Genomic DNA, 25,799 nt, shown 5'->3' on the forward strand with positions numbered 1-25,799 from the left:
CCAGATGGTGCCTTGCCATGGATAAGAGGAGGAGTATATTTGAGCAGTGGCCAAAGGAGCCTGGGAAAAAACGGAAGCCCCCAAACCAGAAAGACTTCCTGACAAATTAGAAGCCGTCACCACCTATCCTGTCTATGACTCTGGAGCTCTGCCGTAGGGCTGTCCCTCACAGCAGCCCTTGCTGGGACGTCTCCAGCAGCAGCTGCCTCCACCCCGGCTCTAACTGAGCAGGTACCTTGCTGGACATCCTCAGCCTGAGGCTACGTGCGGGATCATGGGTATGTCTGGGCATGCAACAGACACTTACCATATGCCGTCAGCGTGGAAACATATGGAACAGATGAGAGAGGCTGGTGACAACGGCACATCAGAACCACGGGACCAATGGCTCCCATGCTCAGTCAGGCATGGACAGTGGGGGCCCCGCCCATCACCTGCCAGAGCTTTATCAAAAAGGATGACTCTGCCCACCACAGCATCCTACCTCCCCTGCCTGGGGTGGGAGCAGAAGTGTTGCAGAGGATTCTGGGACAATCCTGCCCCACTCTCACCGGGCATGCTAAGCTGAGCCAGCTGCTCCGTTTCCTGAGGGAATAACGCCTTCCCGACAGACTAAACCGAGGGCTGGAGTGTCTTCAGATGCACCCGACAAGCTCCAATTTGAGATGGCATCCTCCACGGTGCTGAGGTGCGCCTAGAGCATCCTCACAGGTCCACGTGGTAAGGTTGCATCCTCAGGTTGATGCTACCAGGAACGCCTGGGACTTTCCAGAAGCAGGGCCTAATGGGAAGTCTTCAGGTACCAGGGATTGACAGCGCTTGGATGTGAACTGCCCCCAGGGATTCATGGGTAAAGGCATGCTTGTCTTCTCACAGAGCTTTGGGGAATGAGGCCTCTGAACCAATCAGTGAATGGATCTGTTGATGGACTCGGAGTGAGGCGGACTATGGAGAGGAAGCAGCAGTTGTGGGAGAGAGAGGGTGGGGGGCCCTGGGGTGTCCCTTTGCAGGTGTCTCTTGTCCTGGCTGCTGCTCTGTCGGTTCCTCTGATTAACAGACCACCACGAGGTAAGCAGCTTGGTCCCACCACACACTCCGTGTCATAAAGTTCTGCCTAACGGAGATGGAGCCAGCTGAGCGTGGGTGGGGAACCTCTGAAACCGTGAGCGAAGAAGCTTCCCTCCTTTAAACCGCTGTGTGTCATGGAAAACGAAGGTAACCAAAATAGGGCATGCCTGTTTTGTAGGATCCAGGACTCTTCCTTCTTTTTGGTGTCTTAGCTGTGAGGTGAGCGTTTGATTTTATATAGCTATCATGATGCCCTGCCTTGTCAAAGGCCCAAAATGTCTGCGGTCAATCAACCACAGACAAACACTGGAAACAATGACGCAAAACAAGACTTTACTTTTTGTAAGCTGATTACTAAGGTATTTGTTACAGTAACCAATACTGAAACACACAAGTACTCTTGTACACATGTGTGTACACACGCACAAATTCACACACATGTTAACACATATACGCTCACTACACACAAGCCCTCTTCTGCACATGAGGGAACACACACACACACACACACCACAAGCACTCTTATGCATATGCATGTATATACACACATACACACATGTGCTCGTACACACACATACATACGTTAGCACACACACACTCACAGACACACGCATGCACTCACATCCCCCTGATACCAGCAACGGAAGACGATCAAAACCCTGCTCAAGCCAGGCTGAAACAGTCTCTACTAGATGAAAGAAACATTGTTGCTCTCTGGATCAATGGCTTCCACTCCAGGAAGCCTCGGTTGATGAATTTCTCCATCAGACTGGCCAATGGTTGTGTCTGTGGGATATTTTCTTGATGGTTGATTCATGTGAGTGGTCACATCCCTAGGCAGGCAGTCCTAGATTATACTAGAAAGTAAGAAGAGAAACCATGGGGAGCAAGCCGGTAAGAACCCTTCCTCCACGGACCCTGCTTCTGCCGGTGCTTGAGCTCCTGCCCGGAATTCCCTCAGTGATGGGCTGTGACCAGGGTAATTCAAACGAACCCTTTCCTTCACCAGTTGCTTTTGCTCTTGGTGTTTATCAAAGTAATAAAAAGCAAACTAAGACATTATCCACTGCCACCCAAACTCCGCTAGCCTATCCACCCACACACAAACCAGAAGTTTAAGACAGAGAATTGCTACAACAGCTGAATGCCTCTGAGCTTTCAAATAAACGGCACAAGCATGGAGAGCAACCCATGCACGCAAGGACTTGTGTTTCTAAAAAGACAGATGTAGGTGGACGATGCAAAGGTACAATCTAGATGGGCTTGTAAGCTTGTCCTCTCCTGAATCCTCGGTCGATGGTGAGAGGGACCTCAGAACCATTATCAAAACCATTCTCTGCCCTCAGTCACCATGCCTGCTGCTCTGGGCTGACACTCAACTTTTCAAAGCTGTTAGATGAAAAGCTTCATTTTCCTGTCCCAAGTCTTCAGTGCTCCTGTTGTAAAATGGGGGCGGTGCGTGTTCCTCCAAACAACAGCACTAGGGTGGAGACTGTTAACCCCCACACCTACGCACACACCAGTTCCTCCCATCTGGAGTTGCAAGCACACAGAGGTATGTTTGCACATCCAGGCCTTGGGCTGGTGTTCCTCAGGAGACCAGGGGCTGGGCTGCTGCTGAGTTTCTGTAGGCCAAGTACAAGGCTTCTAGAAGAATGATAAACGTGACAGCCATCATCCGCCAAGCCCACATCTGAGAAAGAATGAGGTTCTGAGATCTGTCATCTAAACTGCCCAGGGGGAAAACGTTTATTAAAAGTTTTCCATCGCCATTGCCCATCTCTTTAATCACACGGTACTTTCTTTCTTTCTTTTCTCTCTCTCTCTCTCTTTCCCGTAACATCTTAAGCCCATTTACTGCCTCCTTAGAAAGGACTTGTGCTTCTAATCATATCGATTTTACTATAATTAATTTTTAATGTATTTCCAGGGTGTTGTGTGTATACAGACCCAGATATTTTATCATCTATTAGCATAACCATTTCTACTCTTAGAGTGGGTTATTAAATGAAGACTAATTTATTATTGCTTAAGATGTTATGATGGTAACCCAGCTATAATTTGCGTTTTGTCGTGAACGATTCTTGATATGATGGGATGTTGATAATAGGCTCAGGAAGATTAAATTTGCCAGATAGAGCACTTAATACCACTGTGGAGTTCTAATAATAGCTTGGCCACTCAGGAGGCACTCTGCACTGTCATCAAGGTGGGTCCCGGAAGACAGGGCATTGTCCTCACCCAGAGACTAGGCATAATTGGCTGGGGTCTTGGGAGAGAACCCACTTCCATCCAAAGAAGACCCAGGCCACATCAGCCCCCCAGGTCCTGCATCACCAGGCTCTGACTCTGTACCTCTTTGCCAAGGACCTGGTGATGACTCAACTGCCGGAAGGTCAAGGACACTGATGTGTTATGCTCTGCGGGATTTTTTTCCTGGAAACGTAGTGTGTGGAAGGGTCAGCCAGAGGAGCCCACGAATGAGTGTCCCTGCTGCCCATAGATGGGTCTTTGTCATCTTCATTTGTTCCGGTCACTGCCCTGGAACGAGAAGAATTTGGGGCCGGGTTTCATTCAGAGCCCCAGGGCTGGAAGAGGGACTCACTTGTAAGCCCGAGCCAGGAAGAACAAAGTCAGGCAAAGTGTGGTGTCCCTTGCTCACTGAGGACCTGCAGGGTGTCAAAGCCATGTTCAGGGACACTGTTTCTTACAGAAACCTTGAAAGTGGCCAGGCTGCGGCAGACAGGATGAGACAGGGGAACAAGCTTGTCTCTTCCGGGAGTCAGAGATTGCAAGTCGTATAAGGAATCAACACCGTGGAGAGTCCCTAGTGTTTGTGTGTGTGTGTGAGCCATCTTTCTCTCCCTGATTGCTAAGAGGACCAGGCAGTCCTAACACCACTAGAGATGTTGAGCTCCGGCCCTGTGACATGGTGGGGATGGCAGGTGGGGCCCTCAGGTACTTACGGAGCCTTTGTGATGTCACAGGCACGTGCAACGCTCTGCGTCCTAATTCAAGGGGCTGGGAGAGCGGCCCTGGCACTAACTCAGCTCTCTTCACAGAGATGGATTGCAACCGAGGAAGAAAGCCTCATTAAATCATCTCTTCTCTGCATTAGGATAATACTGCTTAACCCCTTGGCATCCGGCCTCTCTGCTGCCTCTCTCTGGAAGCCCAGAGCTAAAGAGCATGCTGGGTAGCAGAGGGGCCCGGACCTCACATTCTGCATCCCACAGAGGTTAACACACCGGGGCTGGTGGCTGGATTGCAGCTGCTGTTTATTTATGGTATTTACACTTAGGGTGTAAAGAACCTTCTGGCAGGGGGCCGTTCATCTCATTCCTCTTGGAATCTCTTCCTGTCATTAGCTAGTGAGGAGATGGCTCTGTAAATAAAACACAGCCATCCTGCCTGGTTGACACGCTGTACTCTATGGGGACTACAGGTGCCCATTGCCAATGAATGAGCACACTGAGTAGGCGTGAGTCTTCACGTCCAGGGGACTTGTTGCCAGGACCCCGCGTTGGGGGTCTGTGTAAGAGGTGGATGGCCCTAGTCACTCTCTCAGCTGGGGAAGCAATACGAATGGGATCTTGTACCACACCTGACATTAGGCAGCACATTAGCCTTCTCCGTTTGAGGATTTACACGTTCTAATGTCATCATGGTAACAAAGGGGAAACTGAGGCAGTGGAGAGGGACCTGGACAAGGCAGTGGGGAAGGTCAGGACCAGCCTGTGACCCTGTAGTAGATCTTGAACCAATGCACACCTCTGGGTCTACTTTCCAACCTGGACTCTAAAGGGATCTTGACCTCTGCCTTGTGTGTCCCCAGGCAGGGGTGGGCGACACAGGTTTGAAGGCACAGAGCGGCCCTTGCCAGAGCTCCCTCTGCGTCAGACCCCTGCTGCCCTGAGTCCACTTAGGTTCTCTGCAGAGCTGCGCATGCAGTCACGTTCAGTGAGCCACAAGTAACCCAAGACCCTGTCTCGGGCTGACTCAGCCTGTCACCAGGGTTAAATGACCATCCCTCTGTGGGACTTGATGTCCCCGGGGGAGCTTCTGCAGCTCTCAGTGCCCAGCTACTCCTCTTGCCGGAGGCACTGCCCAGGTGAGGGACCCAGGCACCGAACTTCACAGCACCCAGGTGATTGCCACCCGCAGCTGAAGCTGAGGGAACCACCGGGTTCTGTCTGTACCTTGAGTCGATTAGATGGGATCCTGCAGCCCAGCAGGGGGCCGATCCTCAGGCCACACCCACCCCACACCCTGGAGGTGAGGCCCCAGCAACTGTATCCTTCCAAGCCTTCTGCAGGTTGTCAGACCCCAGGATCTCCTAATGCACTGGCATCTGGGCAGCATTTGTACATGTGGCTGCTCTGAGCCTGTGGGCCCTGAGACCTCCTGGGCTTTCGAGGTCCTGAAGTCTCTCCCAGGCCCATTGTAAGGAAACAGGTAAAACCGGAGAGCACCAGGCACTAATGTATCCCAAGAGCGGAATTAAACTTCAGTCCTCCTGACTCATAAGGCAGCTGTCGGGCACCAGAAGGGCACAAGGGTTGGGACCCTGCCCTGTGTGACTGATGGAAAACAACAGAAGGATGCAAATGAGCCTTAGCAACTGGGGGGTTGGAGCAAGAAGAGAGGCCAGGTTAAGTGCCTGCTCAGGGGAGGAGACCACACCTCCCCTCTTGGAGATCCAGCATGGTAACCTGCAGCCAACTGATGTGCCCTGGACATTCAGGAAGGGGCCATCTGGGATGTTCTAAACCATCCTCAGAGCGTACTCATGAGCAAAGCTCAGGACAGTCTCCCTGGGGTCGAGGGTCTCAAAGTGCTTGGATGGCCCAGGTCGTTTACAGCATGACAGGTTGTCACGTCTGCAGCGTGGCCTGTGTCCGAGAACGTGTGGAGGGTGTTGGGGATTGACAACACAGAGACTCGTTTAATGATGTAAAGAAAACTTTAAACAGGCTCCAAAAAGGTTTAAGAAAACCTCCTAAGAAAAGCTCCCACCAGAGAAGCTTCTGCTCTCTCCTCTACCCTGGCTGGTTCTGCTCTGACACCAGAGGTGGATGTATGTGGGTTTTTGAAGGTGTGGTTAGTCTTTGGACAAGGTCGAGGTCAGGGCGGTTTCCGTGGGAAGGCCTTTCCCAGGAACTTATTGTATCGTTTTTAGTAAACATGTTTTTACTAAACATTGTCTTACAGCTGCCTACTCCCAGGCAGAAGGGGAAGTGGCCAGGAACTTATTGTATCGTTTTTAGGAAACATGTTTTTACTAAACATTGTCTTACAGCTGCCTACTCCCAGGCAGAAGGGGAAGTGGGTCTCTGCTCAAGGTCTGGTGTTCCCACAATTTACCCCTTTTTATTTTTAAATGAGGCACTCTTGGCTTAGGTTAAGTAGGGTCTCCCTCCCTTTCCCGTCTTTGGGGGACCTTGAACCCCTGTTTTAGGTGGGAGGGGTCTTCCCCACAGGTTGCCCGTCATCGGAGATACCCCAACCTTAAATCATCTGTGGGAACACCAGACCTTGAGCAGAGACCCACTTCCCCTTCTGCCTGGGAGTAGGCAGCTGTAAGACAATGTTTAGTAAAAACATGTTTCCTAAAAACGATACAATAAGTTCCTGGCCACTTCCCCTTCTGCCTGGGAGTAGGCAGCTGTAAGACAATGTTTAGTAAAAACATGTTTACTAAAAACGATACAATAAGTTCCTGGGAAAGGCCTTCCCACGGAAACCGCCCTGACCTCGACCTTGTCCAAAGACTAACCGCACCTTCAAAAACCCAGACACATCCACCTCTGGTGTCAGAGCAGAACCAGCCAGGGTAGAGGAGAGAGCAGAAGTTTCTCTGGTGGGAGCTTTTCTTAGGAAGTTTTTCTTGAACCTTTTTGGAGCCTGTTTAAAGTTCTCTTTATATCATTAAACGAGTCTCTGTGTTGTCAATCCCCGACACCCTCCGCACGTTCTCGGACACAGGCCACGCTGCAGACGTAACAATTGGAGGTTCCACCGAGATCGTAAAAGCGAGGTAAGTGGACGGGGTTAAGAAACTATGGGGAATAGTTCCGGGAAGCTAAAATCATTACAGTATCAACTAAAAAAGTTACTTAAAGAACATGGGACTACAGTCAAGTCTAAAACCCTAGAAGGCTTTCTAAAATCGATCAAACGAGCCAGTCCATGGTTCATTACTGGGGGAAGCTTAAATATTCCAGATTGGGAGGAGGTTCGCCATAATCTTCATAGACTTTTACGAAAAGAGGGATCTGAGTCCTTACCCCCTACGACATTCTCCTTATGGAGATTAGTGAGGGGAACACTTTTGACAGATAAGGTTCGTCACCGCCAGGTAGTTCAGGACACAAAAGAGGCTTTTTTAGAGTTACAAGAGACTGAGACTCAAGCCTCCTTGAGTTCAGGGGCAGAGAGTGATGATGAAGAGACCGTGACTGAAACTAGAGGCTCCATTGTTAGTGAGGATGAGGAGGAGTCTCTTAGTAACAACAAAAAAACGGGTAGAGATCTCCGGGCGCGACCCAAAAAGAAGGACTCCGGTCAGAATCGGTTATATCCTTCTCTATCAGACCTAGAAAATGGAAGTAGCTCAGACTCAGACTCATCACAGTCTGAAAAGGAACGGTTACTTGCTGAGATCGCGGCCCTTAAAAAAGAACTAAAAAGATTCTAATTAAGGAAAGACAGGACAGGGAGAGAAACCCTTCCCCATACTCTGAAAAAGGGACTCCTCCTATGAGATAACCCAGTCCTTCTTGGACCTGGAGGGAAGACCCAGAGGAGGGGTCCAATGCTGCCCGGTGGTGGCCCTGGTAATGGAAGTTCCAGACCCGAACAATTCTCAACAGGTCATTCGGCGCCATGACCCTTTAAGTTTCAAAGATATAAAACAACTGAAAGAGGCAACTTTAAATTATGGAGCACAGGCTCCCTTTACACTTTCCTTAATGGAATCTTTTGCGTCTCTTAATTTGACACCTGGCGATTGGCAGCAGCTTTGCAGAGCAGCTCTGTCGGGGGGAGATTATTTGATTTGGAGAGGTGAGTTTCAGGAAAGATGCAGCCAGACAGCCCAAAGGAATGCACAGGCCGGACAGCCCCAGAGAAATGTGGAGATGCTTACCGGGAGTGGTCAATAAGCCACCATTCAGCAACAAATACAATATGACATCACAGTCTATGCCCAAGTGGCAGCAGCGGCCCAAGGGGCTTGGAAAGCATTGCCTTCCAAGGAAGGAGGGGATCATCTGTCCAAAATCCTTCAAGGACCTTCCAAACCTTTTCAAGACTTCGTAGACCGTCTCAGTCAGGTAGCAGAAAGAATATTTGGGGGCATTGGGCCTGCGATGCCAGTCATAAAGCAGATGGCATTTAAAAATGCAAATAAATATTGTAAGGAAGCCCTTCGCCCCTATCACAATAAAAGTCTAAATGACTATATCCGGATCTGTAGGGACATTGATGGGAACTTCATCCAGGGCCAAGTGTTAGCTACTGCTATTCGGCCCCAAGTGGGGAAAAAAAGACCTACTCTGGGAAGGAGAAAAACATGTTTCAGCTACGACAGGGAGGGACACTTCCGTAGAGAGTGCCCTCAAAATAGTACTACGGGTCTCAAGAGACCTGGTTTATGCCCCCGTTGTCGAAGGGGATATCATTGGGCCAATAACTGCTACTCTAAAACTGACCGGGAGGGAAATTTCCTTTCTGCTAATAATAATCAGGGAAACGGGAGGAGGGCCCCACCCCAGGGCCCCAAAACCAATGTGTATGGGGCAATGACCCCTGCTCTGGGCAGTGGCAGGACTCATTCTCTCCCCCAGAGCAACCCCTTCATATCTCAGACCTCCTTAGAGCCACCTCGCGGAGTGCAGGATTGGACCTCGCTCCCTCTGCCCGGGCAATCCTAACACTGGAAATGGGGATCCAGGCCCTCCCTACTGGGGTGCATGGGCCATTGCCCCCAGGCATGGTTGGACTACTCTTGGGACGGTCCAGTACTATTCTTCAAGGCCAGGCTGGACTGACAGCCTCAAACAATACAGAGAAACCCTGACTCAAAAAAAATTTTTGGTAACAGTAAAGAGGTACTGGTATTAAGTAAAGAAAAAAAAAGACAAAGGTACATGGAATAAAAAATTTTGTTTACATTTAAATTCTACTTTGTGAGTCATCTCTAAAAACTTTTGGCCAAAAGCCTGGCCTCTCTACCTTGCATCTACAGAGTTACAAGGAGTAGGTACGGCTGTACCCCATGACTGTAGCTCAAATGGAGGAATGATAAAAACATATAGGACTTTTTAACCTTTTTAGTTCAAGGATTGACTGGAATTGTTCTTTTACATAGATTTCAATTAAGGAAGCTTCATTGCAACAGACTAATCATGACCTAGGGAAAAAGGATGACTAAAAGATACATGTATGTTCTAAATGTATGGTGTGGCCACACCGATATGTATAAAATGTGATTGTGAATGCGTGAGTGTAAACTGCTTATATGATTAAAAGGATACTTAAATCCCTTCAAAAATAGTTCAAAAGCTACCTAGATTGCTTTATATATAGCCAAAAGGAACATCTAGCCAGTCTGTTAATGTTTTAAAAAAAAAATTAAGATACAAATGAGGCCTTGTCAGCTAGTGAGAGCTCTACAGGTTAGATTGGAAAAGACTGCTCACAGACTTCAAATAATTTTCAAAAGTTATTTGGACACAATATAGTTTACAATCTTTGAGTGATTTTCAAAAGTTTTTGGGAAATATTTAATGGATATGTCCTTTTTAATGGGCATCTACAAATAATCTAAGTAGTAATCCCAATTTACCTAGATAGTCAACCAAGGAGGGTAGACAAATCCTTCTACTGTTATGGTCCAGCTTCAACAGTTCAAAAAAAATTTTTTTAAATAAAAAAGGAAAAATAATGCCCCCAGTCCCCACATGACTCATCAAATAATACACTCCTCATTAAAAAATTTTATAATGTAAATGCCAGTGAGCTTCAGACAGATTCTGGCATGATGGAACTTGAGCAACCATTGCTCAGGTCAAATGGAGACATCCATGCACTAGACAGTGGAGAAGACCCTAATTTGGGGTCGAGGGCATGTTTGTGTTTTCTTGCAGGAAAAGAATAAAGCTTCGACAATTGTCAGACCATTTAGTGAGATGCATGGAGCAGAGAAAAACTGGACCTGAGACCATGGGAGCCTACCTAAGCCAGTTTGAGTGAGATCTCCTAAATCAATGTTCCTGACCATTGATGTCATCAAATCTACAGCCCAAGAAAGAAAGAAAACAGTCGGTTCGAGATTTCCAGTTTCTCAACAGACCTGCTGCATCAACCTTCCGGACCCATGAGTTTTCATCATAAAGCTAACAGAGAAAAAAGGACCCATTTAAAGCATTTGGACATTGGTATGGACTATGATGAGTGGCAAAAGCCTCTTTTCAATATTTGAACAGGACATGGTCACTTGAAATATCAGACTTGATGGTTCCTATTTCTGGAATCACGACTAGGCCAATGTATTTTTCTGGAGAAATGCAACTTGTCCTAATGCGACAACTATTGTTCATATTTTTCATAATGCTACATGTGTAACATCAATGATTGTGCCCAATGTATCTGTGCAAGTGCACTTTCTAAATGCTTTCCTGAGCAGATCTTAAAACGATTGGAAACTTTATCAAATTGTAAATGTAAATCACATGCGGGTTACCCTTGTAACAGATAAAGGCTGGTAGAATGTTATGGCCCAGATCTGGTGATGGGTATGGTGATGGAGAGGCGCTATGTCAATGGGGGTCCTGAAAATGGTGGCAGTGGCAGTAACATTCTGGCTTTATGCCGAGCTCAAACGTGCCTTGTTCCAGAGGCAAGAGATCCGTAACCAAGTATTGCTTAGCTTAGCCCATGGCAATCCCGATAGCCATGAAGGTTGGTTACAGATGATTTAAGGTTGGGGTATCTCCGATGACGGGCAACCTGTGGGGAAGACCCCTCCCACCTAAAACAGGGGTTCAAGGTCCCCCAAAGACGGGAAAGGGAGGGTGACCCTACTTGACCTAAGCCAGGAGTGCCTCATTTGAAAATAAAAAGGGGTGAATTGTGGGAACACCAGACCTTGAGCAGAGACCCACTTCCCCTTCTGCCTGGGAGTAGGCAGCTGTAAGACAATGTTTAGTAAAAACATGTTTCCTAAAAACGATACAATAAGTTCCTGGCCACTTCCCCTTCTGCCTGGGAGTAGGCAGCTGTAAGACAATGTTTAGTAAAAACATGTTTACTAAAAACGATACAATAAGTTCCTGGGAAAGGCCTTCCCACGGAAACCGCCCTGACCTCGACCTTGTCCAAAGACTAACCGCACCTTCAAAAACCCACACACATCCACCTCTGGTGTCAGAGCAGAACCAGCCAGGGTAGAGGAGAGAGCAGAAGTTTCTCTGGTGGGAGCTTTTCTTAGGAAGTTTTTCTTGAACCTTTTTGGAGCCTGTTTAAAGTTCTCTTTATATCATTAAACGAGTCTCTGTGTTGTCAATCCCCGACACCCTCCGCACGTTCTCGGACACAGGCCACGCTGCAGACGTAACAATCATCTGTAACCAACCTTTATGGCTATCGGGATTGCCATGGGCTAAGCTAAGCAATGCTTGGTTACGGATCTCTTGTCTCTGGAACAAGGCACGTTTGAGCTCAGCATAAAGCCAGAATGCCTACCGCCACTGCCACCATTTCCAGGACCCCCATTGACATAGCGCCTCTCCATCACCATACCCATCACCAGATCTGGGCCATAACATTCTACCAACCTTTGTCTGTTACAAGGGTAACCTGTACGTGATTTACATTCTGTTACAAGGGTAACCCGCATGTGATTTACATTTACAATTTGATAAAGTTTCCAATCGTTTCAAGATATGCTAAGGAAAGCATTTAGAAAGTGCACTTGCACAGATACATTAGGTACAATCATTAATGTTACACATGTAGCATTATGAAAAATATGAACAATAGTTGTCGCATTAGGACAAGTTGCATTTCTCCAGAAAAATACACTGGCCTAGTCGTGATTCCAGAAACAGGAACCATTAAGTCTGATATTTTAAGTGACCATGTCCTGTTTAAATACTGAAAAGAGGCTTTTGCCACTCATAGTCCATACCAATGTCCAAATATTTTAAATGGGTCCTTTTTTCCCCTAAAGGGAAAACTGGCAAAATGAATTCTGTTGTTTCAAGGTGTGTCAAGGGCAGACAGTTAGTCTTTCCAGTTCTCTGTTGGCTTTGGGATGAAAACTCACGGGTCCAGAAGGTTAATGTAGCAGGTCTGTTGAGAAACTGGAAATCTCGAACCGACTGTTTTCTTTCTTTCTTGGGCTGTAGATTTGATGACATCAAGGGTCAGGAACACTGATTTAGGAGATCTCACTCAAACCGGCTTAGGTAGGCTCCCATGGTCTCAGGTCCAGTTTTTCTCTGCTCCATGCATCTCACTAAATGGTCTGACAGTTGCCGAAGTTTTATTCTTTTCCTGCAAGAAAACACAAACATGCCCTCGACCCCAAATTAGGGTCTTCTCCACTGTCTAGTGTATGGATGTCTCCATTTGACCTGAGCAATGGTTGCTCAAGTTCCATCATGCCAGAATCTGTCTGAAGGTTATTGGCATTTACATTATAAAATTTTTGAATGAGGAGTGTATTATTTGATGAGTCATGTGGGTACTGGGGGCATTATTTTCCCTTTTTTATTTTTAAAAAATATTTTTCTTTTTTGAACTGTTGAAGCTGGACCATAACAATAGAAGGATTTGTCTACCCTCCTTGGTTAACTATCTAGGTAAATTATTTGTAGATGTCCATTAAAAAGGACATATCCTTTAAATATTTCTCAAAAACTTCTGAAAATCACTCAAAGATTGTAAACTATACTGTGTCCAAATAACTTTTGAAAATTATTTGAAGTCTGTGAGCAGTCTTTCCCAATCTAACCTGTAGAGCTCTCACTAGCTGACAAGGTCTCATTTGCATCTTAAATTTTTCTGTTAAAACATTAACAGACTGGCTGGATGTTCCTTTTGGCTATATTTAAAGCAATCTAGGTAGCTTTTTAACTATTTTTAAAGGGATTTAAGTATCCTTTTAATCATATAAGCAGTTTACACTCACGCATTCACAATCACATTTCATACATACCGGTGTGGCCACACCATACATTTAGAACATACATGTATCTTTTAGTCATCCTTTTTCCCTAGGTCATGATTAGTCTGTTGCAATGAAGCTTTCTTAATTGAAATCTATGTAAAAGAACAACTCCAGCCAATCCTTGAACTAAAAAGGTTAAAAAGTCCTATATGTTTTTATCATTCCTCCATTTGAGCTACAGTCATGGGGTACAGCCGTACCTACTCCTTGTAACTCTGTAGATGTAAGGTAGAGAGCCCAGGCTTTTGGCCAAAAGTTTTTAGAGATGACTCACAAAATAGAACTTAAATGTAAACAAAATTTTCCATTTCATATACCTTTGTCTTTGTCTTTTTTTAAAATTAATACCAGTACCAATTTTTTTTGAGTCAGGGTTTCTCTGTATTGTTTGGAGGCTGTCCTGGGACTTGTATAAAGGTGTGTTGGGATTAAAAGCGTATGCCGCTGGGAATCTCTTGGATTCCCCTACTTCCTGACCCTGGTATCAGGCTTAGGAGGGGGAAACTCAGAATGTCTAGTTTTTGACTTTTTAATCTCATTGGCAGCAGCCGCTTCCAATGTATTATTGGTGTTATAAAAATTGATGAACAGGGAGCTGGAATGACTAACTGGTGTTAATATGGGGGGGAATCCTCACCAACACCCATATTTCCCTTACCTGAGTGTACGGTAATGGTTGGATCATCTTTATCATGGTGAGCATTACTAGTATCCGGAGTAGTATTGGGGTCGACATGCCTGATGCACCGTTCGGGGACCCAAATGGGCTTCTCACTTCCTCGCTTTCACGATCTCGGTGGGACCTCCAATTGTCACATCTGCAGCGTGGCCTGTGTCCGAGACCGTGCGGAGGGTGTCGGGGATTGACAACACAGAGACTCATTCAATGATGTAAAGAAAACTTTAAACAGGCTCCAAAAAGGTTCAAGAAAACCTCCTAAGAAAAGCTCCCACCAGAGAAGCTTCTGCTCTCTCCTCTACCCTGGCTGGTTCTGCTCTGACACCAGAGGTGAATGTGTGTGGGTTTTTGAAGGTGTGGTTAGTCTTTGGACAAGGTTGAGGTCAGGGCGGTTTCCGTGGGAAGGCCTTTCCCAGGAACTTATTGTATCGTTTTTAGTAAACATGTTTTTATTAAACATTGTCTTACAGCTGCCTACTCCCAGGCAGAAGGGGAAGTGGGTCTCTGCTCAAGGTCTGGTGTTCCCACAACAGGTGGTGGCGCCACCTCCTGGAGGTCAAGCAGGGAGGGACCTCCCCAAGATAGACAGCGGGGCATGGAGGGACTCTTGGGAGCAGTTCTGCCTGCCGGAAGAACCAAGTTGGGGAACCAGAATCAAGACCTTCCTGCTGGAACCCCTCAAGTGTACTCAGAGAGGCCTGTTTGACACCCAGCTATCCCCCGCTGCTCCTCCCCCACCCACACTTTAAACCAGCTTCCAAACACTCCTGGCAAGCCCGTAAAGTTTTTAAACTTATTTCCAAGTCTACACGTCCTCCCAACCTGGAAGGCAAAGCGTCTAATGACCACAGGTCAGACCAAACCATCTGCTCACACCAGGCCTCCACCTGTGCATTAACCCTTCCAGACAGGGGCTTCGGCAGCACAGCCTGCAGTCCCCGCCCCCAGCACGACCCCAGCATCCGGCAAGTCTGACTCCTGTCCGGAAGTTGATAATCCCGCTAGCTAATTTAGCCAGGTTCCCCGTGCCCACCGTGTGAGCAGGTCCCTTCTCAGTGGAACCCCCACGCTCTGCCTCACCCCACAGGCAGATTACCACAGGAGAAATTAGGAGGTGACCTACAGTTCCCTCTTAGGCTCAGTGGATTAGTTCCCTCTGGTTTCACGCTAACTTTTCCCACACCTTCCTCCCCAGAGCTGAAGCCAAAGACAGGCCCCAGTGGGGAGTATGTGGCTTACCTAACCATGACCCCAAATGAAGTCCCCTCTATAACTTGCCTTGATCATTGTGATGGCTACTCTTGGTTGTCAGCCTGACTACCTCCATCTGTGATGAACTACAACCCAGACGTGGAGGGCACACCTGTAAGCAATTTTTTTCTTGCTTGATTTGAAGCGGGTGAATTCACTTCTAGCCCAGATTTTCGAGGTTGGAAGGCACACAGCTTTAATTCATATCTTGAGACGGGGGGGGGCATGGGACTGGACAGGACACCTCTAATCTTGGCCACACCTACTGCAGGAAGCCTATGCAAGGACACGGAGGGACAAAGCCTTTTTGTTTTGCCTGCTTGCCCTTGCCTTGCTGGCAGGCCCATTCCTTCGCTGGCACTAGAACCTACTCCTTCAGAGGATTCCAGCGTCCACTGATGACCAGCTGAGACTTGCAGCCCTGTGGGCCCAGCAACTATCAGATTCTTGGCCTTTCTGTTAGCACCAAGCCACTGTTGGATTTGCTGGACTGCACAGCCTGTCAAACATCCCAATAAACCCCTTTCCGTGTACAGAGAAAGATAAACTCTCTAAGTTCTGCTACTCTAGAGAACCCTGACTCACACAGTAGTGGTGTTTCATCGTAGCAACAGGAAAGCAATGAATGTACCCTCCCTCTCTCCGAACAGTCCCCACATGGAGGCTCTGGGTTATGACTTCAGCAAAAAGGGGGGCAGTTACCACCCCATCCCTAACAGTCTATCCCACTCAGATGCCCTCCAGCAAGCTTGCTTCCAGAACAGTCCAAGCTCGCAGCATTCGGATGGATGGTGCTCCGTTTTCAGTAACTTCTCAAGGGATCTTTTCTTTCTTCTTTTCTTTTTTTCCCTCAGAGCCTCTTCATTCTGGGAGATTTAAGGAAGAAACAGAGAAAAGCATAGCGATTTAAACTTCTGGGTTTGAATACAATAAACCTCATTAATTTGGGCTTACTTTAGGAAAAGATTCTAGGACGGTAAAGACTTTTCGATTGAAGATTCCTTCCAGAAGTTTTCCTTTTAGTGGATTAATCAATCTGTCGGCAGGCGCGGAGAAGGCCCATTTTATTAAGCTGGCAGAATCCCTTGCAATTACACACATTGTCGGTGTGCAAAGAGCAGACTTGGCTCCTGGCTCGTTTCTGCCCCCACATTAACCGAGAGGCTCCTCTCCGCCAGCCTGCCTCTCACTGTTGGATTTGACATCCAGGGGAACAAAGGAAAAGTCCAGTCAGAGGCGAAGGGGAGCCAGGCAGGGCGGGGCTCCAGGGCAGCAGCTGCATCTCCCTCTCAGACATTTACCTTGAAGGGTCAACGGCTCCCAGGCAGGTCTGCAAAACACCCAGGAGGTGCCTCAGGTGGAAGCCTGGGTTAAAAAACTGACTGTGTAATCTCAGATACCGGCCGCCCCGAGAGACGCCGTAAAGGGAGGGTGTGGAGGCTAGGCAACTCGAAAATACTTTCCCTCAAGTTAATGGGGCCCAGGTCGTTAAAAGGGGCCTGCTCGATTCTCTCGGGCTCCACTTGCTTTTAAGAGTGGTTTTCTGCTTCCTGGTGAGACAGTTAAATATGTCAGCAAAGCTTCTGTTTAGTACTGGCCCAGCACTTCGTTTTCATTAAGGAAGAAGGCACTGTGAGAGCGACTATCTGGACAAGCCGTACCGGAGATATTTATATTCATAAGGACAGACTGCAGTCAAGAGAGGCAGTAATCGCCCAGGTCTGCATCTCCGGTGTCTGCCAGGCCAGGCCCCGCCCCCTGGCTCTCATTACTGGATCCCATCTTCCCATTAGGAGGTCAGGCCCCGCCCCCTGGCTCTCATTACTGGATTCCGTCTTCCCATTAGGGCCATAGCATTGGACTTGGTTCTCCTTGTGTTCACGCCACCCCCACAGGGGGCTCAGATTAATCTCTGAGTATGACACGGATGGAGACACAGCTCACGCTGACTTCTTCTAATCACCCTTCTAACACATGTCCCTTAGTTACAATCAGCAGCTTCATTTGATGCAGTGTCCCTCTCGGCTCCAATCAGTCACAGAGGGCTCAAGGCTGCTGGCAACAGCCGGGGTGGTCTGGGGAAAGCTGCCAGACACACGGACCATGACCACACTGAAGTCTAGGGCCACGAGATACACTCTGAGGTCACGCAGAAAGAAGATAACTGAGTGTGGATTTGAACTCAGAACTGCCTCACTCAAAGCTACCGGCTCCACACTGCTGGGGGCAGAACCTCCCAGATGATGCTTACCCCTCAACCCCCCCGAGGATGGGGACAGTGACATCACAGTTCCCGTTTCCCAGAGTCCTCAGAGGAGGGAGAGAAGCAGACCACAGCGAGAAAATCCACCTGTACAGCGCAGGCCGACAGCCGGGTTTAAAAGCTCTGCTCTGGCAGTGGTGCTAACGGCGTCTTTGAAGGTTCCACACCTCACGATGCGTCCGGGATTGTTTTAAACTTTTATCATCTTTTTTAAGCCCTGCAGGTTTTGCATATATGTTACCGCTTCTTGGTTTTGTGTTTTTATGGGATTCCTGAGTGTGCACAGGTGTGTCATATGCATCTGTATCTGTTTCTTTTCCCTTTCCTTGCACGCTTTTTGGCCCTACTCTGATTTGCGCATTCTCGTCTTATCATATCATAACACAATCCCTTAAATACTTGTTTGTTTTCTAACAAGAGACAGAAACGAGGTGGATCTGGAGGGGAGAAGGGGGCAGTGGGAGAAGTAGAGGGAGGAGAAATCACAGTCAGAATATATTGTATTAAAAAACTATTTTCAACAAAAGAAAAAAGTTTTCAAGAGAGAAGTCTCTGCTTAGGACCCGAGAGATGGCTAAGTCTGTGAAGTGCCAACACCCACTTAAAAGCCAGGTGTCATGGTGCGTGCCTGTGATCCCAGGGTGGGGGGGGCAGACAGGAGGACCATGGGGTTCATTGGACTGCTAGTCTACCTGAATAGGAGAGCTCCAGACTCAGTGAGACCCTGAGGAACACACCTGACCTCAACCTCTGGCCTTGACACACATGTGGGCACACACACACACGCCCACACACACACACCACATACATACATAGATATACATACCAATACATACACACTACATATACATACATACACACATCACACACACACATACACACATACACCACACACACCACACACACACACACACACACACACACACACTGCCCTGAGCTTAGAGCAGATTAAAAGAAAAGAACAAAAGGTAGCCAAATATAGATTTTGACAACAAATCAAACACTAGACAAGCATCTCCAAGGACCACAAGATGCAGGGAGTCTTGGAAACCAATAAGGTCCCCACCGTGGAAGCCACAGTGACTGAAAGTGCCCCATAGAATGCTGGGCCAGGAGCCAGTCACCCCGCCTTTCCCCAGACAATTTGGTCTTACTAACACACAAAAACAACAGACTTTCTAGAGAGACAGTGTCAGCAGCCTCTGAGGCCAATGGGATAGTAGGAGCCCCGAGACCAGCCAGGGATGCAGGATGCTCAACAAGGGACATGATGGGTGGTGCCCCAAGGTCTGACCCTGAACATATAGGCTACAGGCCAAATGTCACAAACACACACACACACACACACACAGAGAGAGGGGGAGGGAGGGAGGGAGGGAGAGGGGAGAGAGAGAGAGAGAGAGAGAGAGAGACAGAGAGCGGTAACAAGGAAGAAGGTGAAATGTGTGTCATAGTTAGATAGAGTATTCCCCACAGGCGCTGACTGAACGCTGACCTCAAGCTGGTGCAGTTTGTTTTGTGAGTGTGGAGACTTCTTAACGAGGCGGAGCCTCCCAAGGAGAAGTGAATGTCTGGAGGTGGCCTTGAGGTTTGCAGCTCAGCCTTACTTCCCATCCGATCTTTGTGCCCAGGTCATCTGAGATGGGAATTTGTCAGTTGTCCCAGGCTCAAGCTCTGGCTGCCAGAGATCGCTTCCTGACGCTGTGCCTGCTCCACCAGGATGGACTGCGTCCCTGTAAACCATGGGTCAGAACAAATCACCCTCTCAGCGTCGCTTTTTGGGCTGCTAGATAATAGCAATGGAAACTGTAGCTTCTGACACAGCTGTTAGCCAAATCCAAAGCACAGCCAGGTCGGCTTCCAAGAAAGACCCCTGCTGCTGGAGGTTTCTCCTTGTCCCCCAAATAAACACACAGATGCTATATTAATTATTAAATTGTTGGCCGGTGACTAGGGCTTCTTACTGGCTAGCTCTGCCTTCATTATAAGCCCATAACTACTAATCTGTGTATTTCTACATGGCCTTATCTTACCAGACAATGCCTGTCGAGTCCTATCCTCCTGCTCAGCTACCTGGCGTCTCTTTCTGGCAGGCCCGCTCTGCCTACCTTTCCAAGAATTCTTCTCGTCTCCTCGCCTCACCTACCTTCCTGCCTCTATGCGCCAAACAGTGTTTTAGTCATCAACCAATAAGAGGAACATATATATACATAGGAGGAGGACATCCCCCATCAGACTCCCAACAAGATCCAGACGGGTGGGTTGCATCCGTTGGTGTGGACCACAGCAACCCACAGTGTGACTGTGCAGAGATGCCAACAGCAAACACCTTGGCCACTTCCTTTCTAAGATCGGGGCTGAGACGTGAACACTGAAACGTTACAACAGTGGGTACAGTAGATGAAAATGATCTAACATTGGGAAAGTGAAAGCTATGACATTAAAAACAATAAATGTACTGCAAAAAAAAAAAAGGAAATTGGTTCACTCTTCCTGGAAACAGTGCTACAACTCAATCAACTTAACATAGAGCCATTACCAGACACCCGCTGAGTGCAGGATGCCAGGTCCTGCTGGGTGCTAAACACGAACAAAAAAACGGTCAAAAAATCCATGCCTGTTCCCTCAGGAGAAATGGATGTGAGAGTTGTCCGGACCAGGACGGAGTCGCTCGTGTCAAGTTCTAACAACAACAACAAGCCAGGAAACATGGAGGAGAGAATCTCGCAGCAGGGTCACAAAGGACTCTGCCAGGACCTCATGTTTGCAGAGAGGTTACCCCCACCTCACGCCAAAAGTACGGAGGCCAAGACATCTGCCGCTGCTATAACCTTCGTGGAGAAGGATTACCGCATCCATGCAGTACGTGTAAACGCCTCTTGCCTCAGTCTCCCGGCATAACACACAGTGCGCGGAGGCTTACCAGTGTCCGTTGCAGCGCTGATCCTGAGCAAGCTTACAGCAACTCCCTCCGTCTGGTCTCTGGGCAGGCAGAGGCGACGAGAAAGACAAGTGTGTAGGGTTGGGGTCAGTGCCCTGACGGCAAAGGAAGCAGATGGCAGACCTCATCTTTGGTGGTGGCCACCGTGGCAATAAGCCTGAAAGAGACAGAGAATATGAAAAAATAAAATAGTCTCTGACCGGGGCAATGATGGGTTGAAGAAAGAATGGGACAGATACTAAAGACACCGCAGACACACGGCCACAGAAGAGCTGAGCTCTGGCGGAACATCCGCCCCAACCTCAAAGCTCAGTGTTTCTTATCCATGGTTGAACGGGGGGGGGGGGCTCATGGCTCATTGCATACAGCTGAGCGAGGAGGCAGGGTTAGCTGATTAAGTAGCCGCGTTCTCTGCAGAGGGTCGGTCTTCAGATGTAAACCGGGAGGAGGCTATGGGGTGGTGGACATTTCCTGCACGGGCTGTCAGCCTCTGCACATGGGCCAGGAGGAAGGTGTTGCCGGCTCCCACGGGTCTAAGGAGTTGGGATCTGCCACACAGCTGTGCTCATGCCAATGACATATATTTACGCAAGACTTGCTCCCTATGCCAGGTGACGGATTAGATGGCCTTGCATCGTCAGGAAATAAACTCTGGCTCCCACTCTGGTGACTTCCAGCTTGGACCCGGACTATTAGCTATTATTTCTTTTGTCAACTCAAAATAGAGGCCTGCCCATAATAGAAGCATGGTAAGAGAGAGAGAGAGAGAGAGAGAGAGAGAGAGAGAGAGAGAGAGAGAGCAGAGCCACGAGGGCCTTTCAGGTTACATTTCCAAAATGGAAGTGGAGAAATCTTGTTTGAGTTGAAGGAGTGAGGTGTGAAGGCAGGGTTTCAATGGGTTCACCAGACCCAAGATAAATGATAAATAGGTGTTTATTAGGGAAGGACTTACACAGAGAAGAGTAAATACAACCACCGCAGTCTTCCTGCTCCAGAAGATGCAGTCTCTGCTCTCCCAGTGCCCTCCGGACCCAAAAGAGGCAAGGGAGCATGTGTCAGCTCCTCCTCTCCCTTAATGGGTCACATCTGCACCTGAAACCACGCCCCAAAGGGTGTGGCCAGTACTTCAAGTTTGCTGGCAAGGCGAGATGCCACTACAGTGGTGGAGCAATCTTATTTTAATTGAGAATTCCATCGTGAAGCTAGATGCTTACAGACAGAGAATAGAGGTGAGAGTAGCTGTGTGGATGCAATGAGAAGGCAAAGCACCAATGGAAATGGAGAATGACGGTAAAGCCCGCCCACAGCCGGTAAAGCCCGCCCACAGCCGGTAAAGCCCGCCCGCAGCCGAGCAGCTTACTCTCTGATAGCCCCATGGTCTTCAGCAAAAGTGTTCCCAGACACATAGGGTTCACACAGGCTCCTGGGAGACTCCACCTCCCCAGCTGGGCACTAACTAACATGCTACTGAGCATAAATCTTGTTCCAAATTTGGATTTCTAGGTCTTTCTAGCTTGTCTGTGAAGAGACCAGCCTCCTGGAAAATGAGAAACCTCACTTGTGGGGCAGAAGTGACCCTTCCTTCTCTCTCGGCTTTTATCTTCCATTCCAGTTTTACTCTGCTGCTGTGATAAAAAACACTCTGTCCAAAAGCAGCATAGGGAGGAAAGGATTTCTTTCACTTTATTCTCACATTATTCCCATCATTGACAGAAGTCAGGGCAGGAACTTAAAACCATGGAGGAACACTGCCTGCTGGTCACACCCACAGGTTCACACCCGCTCATGCCCACATGGTCACACCAGCTCACACCCACATGTTCACACCAACTCACACTCACATGGTCACACCCGCCTACACTCACAGGTTCACACCCGCTCACACTCACATGGTCACACCCGCCTACACTCACAGGTTCACACCCGCTCACACTCGTAGGTTCCCACCTGCTCACACCCACAGGTACACAACAGCCCACACTGACAGGATCACACCAGCTGACACTCACAGACTCACACCTGCCTACACTCACAGGTTCACACCCGCTCACACCCACAGGTTCACAACAGCTCACACTGACAGGCTCACACCAGCTGACACTCACAGACTCACACCCACTCACACCCACAGCTTCACACCAGCTCATGCCCACCTGGTTCTTCATATGTCTCAGGACCTCCGGCCCAGACAATGGCACTGCTCATAGTGGATACCATCCCTGTAGACATGCCCACAGACCAACCTGATGAGGACAATTACTCAGTTAAGATTTATTTTTTGGGGTGGCTCTAGGCTGTGTCAGGTTGACAGTTAATGCTCCCAGGACACCATCGAATGGAGGAAACTATGGAGTCCAGCTAGACACATTGTCCTTCTCAGGATCGCCTATGCCGCAGAAGAGAAACTCAGGGCTGACTCCAGCCCCACAACTCCACCAGGGCTTCGGCTGCTCACTGTTAACCAAATTCTCCCACCACTGTTAACCAAATTCTCCCACCTTCTGTGTTTCCTTGGAGTGAACTTGACAGCAGAGATCTCCTTGGTCAGGATTCCATCTGGAAAGTTTAGCTGGTGTGCAGGAGGAAAAAAAACCCCAAACTCCAAACTATGCCCTTTTCTGGAGACCCATCATCCAGGATGATCCCCAAAACAATTGAGGCATAGAAGGGGAGACCTACATAAAGGAAGGAGGGTCCACCGAAGTGTCCCTTCTGGAGACTCTGGGCTGACCCTCTTCCTAAGGCTCTGGGATGCTGGCTGGACCCGGTGTCTGAAAGTTGCAGGAGGGAAGAGCTACAACAGACAGACCACAGCCCCACTCACACACAGCTCTCGGCCTCCCCACTCTGTAGACCAGCTCCAGCTCAGACACCTGGACACCAGAGAACGCCCCTCCCACCTTCCAAGCCAAAAGATCGGATGCTCACACAAGCACAAGAAGGGAACCTGGTCCCACCAGGATCTAGCCGCTCCCCACCTCCTCCCGAATAGCAGGCTCAAAGTCATGGGATGGTGACCTTGGGACTGACCCATAGCTTGGACGGAACCCTACCTCAACTCCACCACCGGCAGATTTGGCCAAGTTTATTCAATGAGGTGGGTGATATTGGCAAAGTTATGAGATGAGGAGAATTCTGGGGTGAGGAGGCAGAGAGAGGCCACCAGGAAGAGAAAGAGATGCCATGTAGAGATCGGGAAAATAGGACACACCAGGCATTCTCTGGTAAGATAATGCCATGTAGAAATACATAGATTAGTAGTTATGGGTTAATAATTAAGACAGAGCTAGCCAATAAGAAGTCCTAGCCACCGGCCAACAGTTTAATAATTAATATAGTGTCTGTGTGTTTATTTGGGGCAAAGCGGCTGTGGGACCACGCGGGACAGAAACTCTAGCTACAGGGTGAAGAGGAAAGTCTCACCCACACGCCACCCCAGTGTGCAGACTGTGAAGCAACTCAGCAAGTCACTTGTGTTGACAGAGAGTTGAACATTCTGGCTGAACCCCTGCTGGCTCCAGGGGTAAAGAAACCGACCCTTTGTAGGATGTCCGTGGGTAATAGGGTAACACAGATGAGCCTGGAAGACACTGTGCTAAAGAGGGCTAGGGGGTGTGTCTGGGAAAGACCCATGAATCTATTGCTAAAATCAGGACGGTCCCAGCTACACATGAGGAGCCTTCAGCAGCAGACGCTGTTGGCCTCAGAATTCCATTTGCAGGAATTTATGATAAGGAAATCATCATAAACCTGGGAAAAGATCACAAGCATGGCTCATTAAAATGCTCACAACAAAAATGGTAAGTGGCCTACTTAGCCAGCCTAGGAGAGTGTGCTTGTAGGCATTTGGAGCACTGCAAGGGTCCTACTGATCCAGTCAAGCTGCCCACCTCTCTTCTTAGGGGTGAGAACGCCTGGGGTCTCCCTGGAACTGTGGTGGCCATGACTCCTGTTTATGAAGGATCCCCAAAGAGAAAACAAACTCAAGGTTTTCAGGAGTGTGTTTTTTTCTTCTGGGGATTTCTACCATGGACACAAATGCACCGTCTGGTGTTGTGATCGTGTGCTGGTTTGTAAAGGAACCGTTCTACAGGCTCACATGTTTGATGCTTAGCCACCAGGGAGTGGCGCTGTTGAGCGGGTTAGGAGATGTGGTCTTGTTGGAGGAAGTGTGCCACTGGTAGTAGGCTTTGAGGTCTCAAAAGCCCAAGCCAATCCCAGAGTCTTCCTTCCTTCCTGCTCCCTATGGATCCAGATGTAAGAACTCTCAGCTCCCTCTCCAGCACCAATGTCTGCCTGCATGCTGCCATGCTTCCCGCCATAATGACAGGGGACTGAACCTCTAAACCGTAAGCCAGCCCCAGTTAAGTGCTTACTTTTAAGAGTCGCCATGGTCATGGTGTCTCTTCACAGCAATGGAACCCTGACTAAGACAGAACCTTGAAGCCATGAGACAACAGATTCTAAAAGGAGAAGGAAAGAAACGCTGCCATGTTGAGAGAGTGCAGAAGTTAGACAGCCCTGGACCTTTGTCAGAATAACTGGGCTCGGTGCACGTTGCAGGCCCTGGCTGCCAACAGACCTCTTGCTGGAGAGAGATGTACCGATGTCAGTGAGCACTGTGTGTGTGTGAGTGTGTATGTAACATGTGTGTGTGCATGTGTGTACACATGTATCTGTGTGTGGTGTATGTAGGTGGTGTGGTATGTGTGGTGTGTGTGTGTGTGTGTGTAGTGTGGTAGGTGTGCTGTAGTGTATGTGTATACTGTGGTATGAGTGGTGTATGGTGTGTAGTGTGTGTGCATGTGTGTGTACACATGTGTGTATGGTGTGGTATGTGTGTGTGTATGATGTGAAGTGTGTGTGTACACACGTCTGTGTGTGGTGTATGTAGGTGATGTGGTATGTGCGTGTACACATGTGTGTAGTGTGGTGTGTATTTATGATGTAGTGTATGTGTGTGTGGTGTGTGTGTGTGTGTGTGTGTGTGTGGCAGCTGGCATTTATAACTGGCAGTATCCTGCCAGCTCCTTGCTGCTGAACCCATTCGGTCTGGGTCTCAGGAGGGAGAGTGCACCTGGGGACCTGGGTGCCTGAGACCACAAAGAATTCATGTCTCTAGTTTAATCTCACTGCATCAGCAGAAGAGGACCACCTGGTGCCATCCTGCTTCCATTGCCAGGGTCTTAGGAGCTCCCACGGGAGGGTCTGGAGCTCCCCAGTGCTGGGATAGGTCCTGAATCACAAACTCCTTGAAGAATCCAGGGATAAGGTCCCAGTGTTATCCCACACAATATCAAGGACAAGTTGTGTGGGGCGTCAGGGCCATCCATGCCCTTATGGACCACAGGAGTCTCTGGGT

At 48.5% G+C, this 25,799-nt stretch overlaps 2 long non-coding RNA genes across 2 annotated transcripts; both read right to left on the reverse strand.

The window, feature by feature from the left end:
- Positions 1-1,636: 1,636 nt before the first annotated feature.
- On the reverse strand, positions 1,637-3,991 carry LOC121135742. The gene is made up of 3 exons (XR_005872850.1): positions 3,780-3,991; positions 3,424-3,609; positions 1,637-1,925 (listed from the first exon to the last, which is right to left on the reverse strand). It is a non-coding gene; the product is annotated as an uncharacterized LOC121135742 (long non-coding RNA).
- An 11,463-nt stretch (positions 3,992-15,454) lies between these two features.
- Positions 15,455-21,494, reverse strand: LOC110342687. Its single transcript, XR_002384833.2, has 3 exons — positions 21,390-21,494; positions 20,420-20,594; positions 15,455-16,099 (listed from the first exon to the last, which is right to left on the reverse strand). It is a non-coding gene; the product is annotated as an uncharacterized LOC110342687 (long non-coding RNA).
- Between the last annotated feature and the right edge of the window lie 4,305 nt (positions 21,495-25,799).

The sequence above is a fragment of the Mesocricetus auratus genome, unplaced genomic scaffold, assembly GCF_017639785.1.
Source record: "Mesocricetus auratus isolate SY011 unplaced genomic scaffold, BCM_Maur_2.0 Super-Scaffold_100042, whole genome shotgun sequence".
In the NCBI taxonomy this organism is placed as follows: domain Eukaryota; kingdom Metazoa; phylum Chordata; class Mammalia; order Rodentia; family Cricetidae; genus Mesocricetus; species Mesocricetus auratus.